Here is a 7993-nt window from a genome sequence, read left to right as displayed (position 1 = left end):
AAATGCAGTTCTCTAATGAGTCCCAAATTTCATAAGAGCAGCCGAAGGCATTTTCAGCCCCGTATGTCAATATGGGATTACCTTCTGATGGTAGAAGGCCAGAACAGGTTTTAACGAAAATGTACAATATCTTTTGTGGATAATTAGTGCCTGGTTTGCAAGTTGTTTGCATTTTCTTCTTATGTCGGCCTGCCACGGTCCATCAGTTATTGATGAGCTTATGAGCATTCCCAGATATTTAACACTGGCAGATATTTGCAGAGGTTCCTGGCCTAGAGTCCAATTTGGGGTGCGTTTCCGCGCCACCCAGCCGCCTTTTAGGTTTTGCAGGACCAATATTTCACATTTTTTTGTGTTGATCAGTAGTTGATTGGATGTGACATATTGTTGAACCGCGTTTAACTTTCTTTGTAACCCAATGGGCGTCCGGTCCAGAATGATCAAATCATCAGCATATAGTAGCCAGTTTCAATGTGATTTGGCCACTTTCGGCGGAAATGATTTTGTTGCCACAATTGCTTCACCTATGTCTGATATAAAAAGCCTGATTAGTACTGCAGCTAACAGACACCCCTGTTTGACTCCTTTGGAGGTGTTTATTACTTTGGATAGTTGCCCCGATTGATCCAGCCTTACTCGGATAGAGATGTTTGTGTGCAGTTCTTTGATTGCCGCTATTAAGTCTGACGGGCATCCCCAACGTTTTTCCCACAGGATCGCTCTATTGATGGTGTCAAAAGCACATGAGAAGTCTATAAAGGCTACATAGACCTTCGTATTTGACTTTATCACTTCCATTTTGATAATGTTAAGCAGGAGTAAATTCAGCGAACATCCCACCTGCTTCACGAAACCTGATTGGCGCTTATCCGCGTGGTTCGAAGTTAGGGACCAGGCTACAAGTTTTTGTTGGAGCATAGTGGCGTAGATCTTACCTAGGACGTCTAATAGAGCAATTGGACGATAGTTTTTCGGGTTTGCTCTGTCGCCTTTTTTGAAGATAGGTACAACTTTCGCGGTCTCCCAGGATTTAGGCATCTGGCTACTTAAATTTACTCAATTAAACAACGTTACACAGATCTCTCCCCATAGCTCTGGATGTCGTTTAATAGTAAAGTTTGTCAGGCCGTCAGGACCAGGTGCACATGAATTTTTCGCTTTTTTAATGATGGTCACTATTTCATCTTTTGGGTAAGACAAGGCCCACGGTTTAGATGTTGGTTTAACTGGGCCGCCAGTTGAAACAGATGCTTTGTATAAACCTTCGAAGTGAATTATCCAATCTGATTCAGACACCATACAGACTTGTATGGCTTTTTGTGGGGAATGCTGATTAGTCATAAGCCTCCAAAAGTCTCTAGTGTTCTTATTTTTTAGGACCATCAACATCTGTTCTGCATCATTTTGGGACATAACATGCTTGTGAGCTTTTAGCCAGTTTTTGTAATTTTGCTTAACCGCCTTTACGTCACGTGAGTATATTGAACCCTTTGTACACTTCAGCCTTCGGATGTCTTGACGCATAAGACGCTTTTGTGTCAGCAATTCCCGGTCAAAGCTGTGTTGGCGTACAAAGGCCATATTCTTAAAACCTGTTTGCTTGGGCTTATAATGTGTCAAAAGGTGATCATAGTCAACGTTTGGGCAGGTCTTGCAGTAGAGATTTACCAGATGTTCCACATCATGTGTTTCGAGTCTCAATCTTACTCTATTGGAATCCACCTGGATTTTATGGGGCCATAGCTCTAGTTTCTGTTTTGGCACTGTTATAAATTCTGTTATTAGCATGTTATGGTCGCTTTCCGTCTTTTTAATAATTTTCAGCGATGTTATCCGTGGGTGTAGGGCTTCTGACACAAATATGTAGTCAATTGTTGACCTTTGCCCATCACGATGCCACGTGGAGGCAGGCAGCATATCAAAGTGTTCCCATTTAAAAGTTGTACGTTTCTTAGGGTCAATTCTTCCGACCAAGACTTGGCCAAAGAAGTTTTTTCGGGTGCAGATGGTTTGAATATGTCGAAATAACCACAGAGGAGAACATTCGGCCAGCTGTTCGTTTCCAGCAGTTCATCAACTATTTCCATGATCTGATCGATGAATACCTGTTTTCCAGCATTTGTATGGTGCCAGTACAGGTTTACAACACATAACTGTTCTGTAAGCGACACTTCGTGTTTTAATTTTGACATTGAGGTTACTTGGATGAAAGGGGAGTAGTTAGTCGAACTCGCAATCCTCCAGCCCGAGGATTTCCTAACCATGGTGGCCATGCCCGACATCGGGCGTCCTTTTAAAGATTTTAGAGCAGGATTTAAGGCCACCTCAAAGTTGTCCACGACTGGGGTTTCTCGTAGCCAGGTTTCCTGGAGACATGCGATATCGATTGATGCAAGCCAATTTGATTTGAACAGGTGTGAAAATCTGCGAGTGTTCCAAGAAGCCAATCTACACAGAGCTTTGGGTGCCTCGATCCGGCATTATTGGGGATTTTTACTGCATAGGGCTGCAGACAACCATTGCCACTCATGCTTACCGCCACTTGGGCTGAAGGATTTATTACTAGGAACGCTTGTTCCATCTTGTTTGACGTTACAGAGTATAGTAATTCGTATGTTATCTTTTTGTTGCTCCATCTCAGAAACCTCCAGTATCTGGTCATGGCAAGAATTTCCCAGTTGTTTCTGTTTGTTTCCAACCAAGGATGCCTTCTGATTTGATGAACAAGGGGGTGCTTGAACATCGATGACACTCTGATCCATGGGTTTCAGCGTACTAATGCAAGCGTCCTTACTTAGGACTTTATGGGTGTATGGGACCTCAACTCCACTAGTTATTTTATGAGATGTTTCAGAGTATTTAAAGATTTCAAAGCCTAGGGAAAACAGAGCGATATTAGCGTCCAGTATTGTTGAAACAACAATAGGCGACGAGACGTGAAGCACCACCTTATCGTTCCTTTTTTCGTTGAAAAACTCCACAATCTTCAGGTCGTTTGAGCTTATGGCCTGTAGGGCTGGCACAAGGTGTAAAAGTCTGATTATGTTGCCTCGATTCAGTATTAGATTATCAGAGGAATCTAGCCTTTCAATGACCAGTTTGTAAATAGGGCACATCGAACTCGAGCCTCTCGACGTTCTGGGCTGAGACATTCGAACATCGTTCAGGGAAGCCTTTGAATTGCGTATTTGATGATCTCCATGGTCAATCATATCAATGTCTGATATTTTTACAGCATCGCTGTGCAGCATTGCTGCCGCCAGATTAGCAGGGACATAAGGATTTGTCCAAATATTTCCAGGGGCCAACGACCCCTGCTCTGTAGTGACACGCATCCTTTTTTCGTTGGACAGTCCAGTGTAGAGTCATAAACACTGGACTGTCCAACGATTTCAGATGCCCCTGATGGGCTTCCTTTTCATTAATTATTTGCAAGTTCTTCTTGCAGAGGACCATACATCTTGAGTCGTTTGCGTGCCAGTCACGGAACAAGAGCATGAATTGGTGATACTTGGAACGGTTTGGACAGCAAGAGGTTCACTTCCAGGGCCATGTGCCGAAGCATCGATGTTAATTTGGTTGACGTTCTCTACATCTGTCAAGGTATGGACGACCTCTACCTCTTGATTTTCATAGGAAGTGTCAGCCTCCACTTCCTGAATATCGTGTGTCACTTCGTCGTACGTTGATAGGTTCAACAGCTCACTTGATAGGTCATGATTCGAACGTGATGCAGCCACCGCATCAGATGTTACAAAAGATTCTGTGTCTGAAGGTTTTTTTTGCGGTTTCCCACTGATTGAAGAGGCTGCCTTTAGACACTTGTTGATGTTACTTGCCACGTTCTGGACCACGTTTATGTTGTGTAGAAATTTCCGTGCACCATGTAGTGCCTTGTTTCTAAGACCTTTTTGATTTTTAGGTTTCTTCTCCTGTTTTGTAGGTGGATTAGCTAGGGGCTTAGAGGTCGACACCTTCGGTTGTGGCACCCTGTTGAAGACCGAATAATTGGGTATTGAAGCCACTGCAGATATTGCAGAGGGAATCATTTTAGAAGCATCAACGCCCAAATCTCCCTGAGAGGAAGATGCCACCTGGGAGTCACGTAATGCTTGGTTCAAATTCCCCCTCGCCTGTTCAAATGCAGTGTGGAATGAAATGTCAGGAGTGGTATCTTCGGATGTTGTCGTCGTTATAGGCATGGTTTCTGAGTCTTGCATGGGCAGATTCCCCGTTATGGATGTCATGCTTGGGGGAATTACCGCACTTATAGTTGGCGGTGTCGCCGGCTTTTTCAATATAGGATCCGTTGAGGCCGACAGGCCTGGGTGCACGTCTTCATGGATTACAATCATGTCTAAGTGCTCTTGAGTGTTTTGATTTAAATCCCCTAAGCAGCGTTCATTTGAAGACTTATTACATCGGGTTGATAGCTTACTCACAGTTGGTGAAGTGATTTGATGCTTTTGCAACTTCAGCCAAGAGTTTTTTGTCAATTGCATCGTTTTTCCTTTGCTCTTTTAACAGAGTACATGATCCGTCTAATCTTTTCATTCCTTCTTGTTGGTCGTTGTAAGACTGATCACAGACTTGTTCAATCCGAATTAATTTTGAATGATTTAGAGCCACAACAGTTGTCAGGTCCTTAGTGGCTTCATGCATGGCTTCATATAATTTCATATAAGGGGCCATAGACATCGTCATAGATGAGATTATTAAGGTTTGTAGCTCAGCATGAGGCATAGTGGGTCTGTTTCGGCACTAAACACTGGTGGCTGAAGTCGATTAGCCGTTTCCGACTTTTCTCTAATGTGGCGTATTTTCGGAAATGGACGTTCCATCAACAAGGAGTCTTGTGAGTCTTCTGATAGACATTCCTTGGTAGCTGATTGCTGTGAGGTATGGGTAAAAGACGTAAGGGACCTGTTAGAGTGTTGTTGTTGCGTGGTCAACCTTTTCTGAGAGGTCAACAGATGTTAAAGTCCCTCGTGTGGTTCACAATTATTTGGAGTGTGATTGTTAGTTTTGAAGCGTTTGTAACACACCTTAGACCATATGTCTTCATTTGAGCCGCTTAGTTGTGATATTTGCCTTTTTGTGGTGTGTTTGTCAGGTTTCAACGTAGGAGAAGTAGGACCTTTCTTAGTGTTTGCAAGACACTCTTTATTCATTGCTACTAAGTTTTCCAAAACCTTAGTCATGACACTTAAGGAGTTTCTCCTGTTTTCAGTGAACTGTGCACTTGGGTCAGCTTGTGGCATACACACAGATCTGTCAGAGTGGGGATCCTGTGGGCGTGGGGCACAATCTTGACCTAAGCTCATCGCTGACTGCATAGAGTGAGCAATCTCATCGGCTGAAAAAGTCAGACAGAAGGCCGTGCGGGACAGATGAACAGGAGAACTGGCACTTATTGGAGTAAGCTGGACGGGGCTGCTACTGTGCTGCAGCACGCCATGAGTCGCTGCAAACAACAGAGGAGCGCCGTCTCTCTATCTGTCTGCGTGGCTCACGCACGCAGCAACGAGCACACCGCTAGACCCATCGGGTGCACGCGCGCCCACAGGCGCCGCCCCCAAGTTAGACTCCGCGGGAGAACCGACGGCGCGCCCACCAACACCGCCGGCATCGGGGCCCTGCACACCCGCCAAGGCGGCCAACCCACCGCCACCACCCGCCTCATCCAGAAGCGGAACATCATACAGCCCAGCATCAGGTAAGCCAACCGATTTTTCTAGATTCACACACGCGTCCTGAGCAACTATGCACACATTACCTTCACAGCGCTGGTGTCCGCGGATAACAGACCCGCCTGTGGAGCTACTAAGGGGACATCGACCCTGATCACATCCTCGTCCAATGTGCTCACATATGATAGGGGGCGAGCCGCTCCACAAAGTTTAGAATCAAACGACACCACGTCTGGATGAAGTGTGCGATTTTCAGACGTGCGAGTGGAATCCCCGGCATCAGGTATTTCCTGGCAAACATAAAGCTGCTCATCCACAACAAAGTCAGGATTTGAGGAACATGAAAAGAATCGGCTTACTTTACTTGCAGGTGCACGAGGAGTGATTTCATTCTGCGCCTTCGCCTCACATCGTATTTGCGCCCTTGTTCTTAGGGCAGATGGAATGGAGTCCGACATGATCGATGTGTCCTGGCTCCCCAACTAGCCAAACAGCCAAACAGCGGTATATCTCAGCCCTTCTCTCCTCAGGGCTTAACATGATAGTAAGATACGTTTTACCATACTTACCTTGTATGGAGTGCTGAGGGCCTACATTCTAACTCCTTTCCCACTGCTCCAGTAACTTTTATAAGACAAACCTAAATTGCTGTTTACAGTGGATACATTTTTCCACCATGTGTGTGTAAGTTACTCGCAGGCTGTTTTCACAGCTGCAGTACAGCATCCATGGGTGACCATTTTCTCAAAATGGCCCCAGTTTTCTTTTATCACCATTTTTCATTTGTGTCTTCATTCTTGGCCCTTCTTCTACCATTTAAGGTAGGGGGTGGGGGGTTCCTCTATGAGTTGTGCCTTTGGCAGTATCCCTTTGTGAAGCCTGTCAAGGCTCCAGTGTGTCTGCTGAGGCAGGAAGTGAGGGAGGAGCCTGAAACTTCTCTGGCCTTTGTCTGATGGTATGCCTGGCTGTACCAGTTTGAACTGGGCATCAGGACAGCCGCCCCAGGTGATTGACAGGTCCAAGTACTGAATGTATCGGTTCCTTCATAAAAGGCGAGGCTTTTGGGACAGAAGGCTGCGGCAAGCACTGGAACAGAAGCTCCAAAGAAGAAGATGACCAGAGACACCTGCAGCACCTCCAGTACCTGAAGTACCGCTGATGGGTATAACGAGACTCAAGGCAATCTTCAATTTGAGCCGTCCCCGACGTCCTGCAACCTTCCTGGACTGCAGAATCTCAATAACCAGGGTACCACAACCCTCTTGTAGTGCATCATCTTGCCGTTGATAAATCTCACTGGAACTTCAGTGTCATCCATGTGGACCTCCAGTAGCAAGAATTCTCTCCTCAGAGTCATCCCCTCACCAGAGTGCAGGACCGAGTAAAGGAGAAGATTCAACCAGCAGTGACCATCCACTTCTGGTGCTGATAAAAAGGTGCCAAAACCACACACCAGCTCAAGGGTAAGACGTGTTTATTGCTGGCACGTTCCTCTCTTGACTACTGCTGCAGGAGCCCATCTAGGATCCCCCCTTTCCTCATCATGACCAATGACTTGGAGACCGGGTTTGAAGCGTTGCATCAGGAAAGTGTCCATCTTCATAATTCCCTTCACTCTTAAGGTACTGTGGGCCTCTGGGTAAACTTATCTTGAGTTAATTGTGTCACTCCTTTGTGGAGTGCTGTTTTTGCTGTTTGGGTGTTCACCCTATTCCAATCGCCAGACGTAACAGCCTGTGTCCCCACAGGAAGGCTTCTCCAAAGCGCCTGCGCCTTTGAAAGAAAAACAAACTCACTCCATGCCTGTACTAAGAATATTTTCTTCAGAACTCTTGCATTACTCTTGACTTTGACATTGCTGGTTTCCCTACAGTCAATCTTTCATTCCTACTGGCTTTGGCAGTGCTTGTTTCCCTCTAAAACCTTAACAGAAGAACAATTGTCTAGTTAGGGAAGGCTTGCTTACCTGTTAATGTTGCTTCATAACATTCTTGACTTACTTAAAACAATATTGCTGAGTTAATTCAAATAAGTGTTTTTACTTACCTGACTGAAGCCACTCCATGTGTGGTTAGAAAAGTACATATTAATTTACTCACCTGCTTTATTTCCTCTGTTACCCTGATGTGTGTTTGATGTTATTAGTTGATACAGTATTTCTTTAGTTGCGCATTGCCTTGTGTATATATAAAATAAATATCTATTTTTGATATCACTTTACGTTTTTAAGTGTTTCTTTGGATCTGTGCATGTTCTGGTTTCTTTGTACTGATTTACATCTCACACTCCCCCTCCTAAAATAA

Source organism: Ambystoma mexicanum, chromosome 3p (genome assembly GCF_040938575.1).
Source record: "Ambystoma mexicanum isolate Mex_15411 chromosome 3p, UKY_AmexF1_1, whole genome shotgun sequence".
NCBI classification, from domain to species: domain Eukaryota; kingdom Metazoa; phylum Chordata; class Amphibia; order Caudata; family Ambystomatidae; genus Ambystoma; species Ambystoma mexicanum.
The sequence above is the reverse complement of the archived record's forward strand: the minus strand, read 5'-3'. Positions refer to the sequence as shown.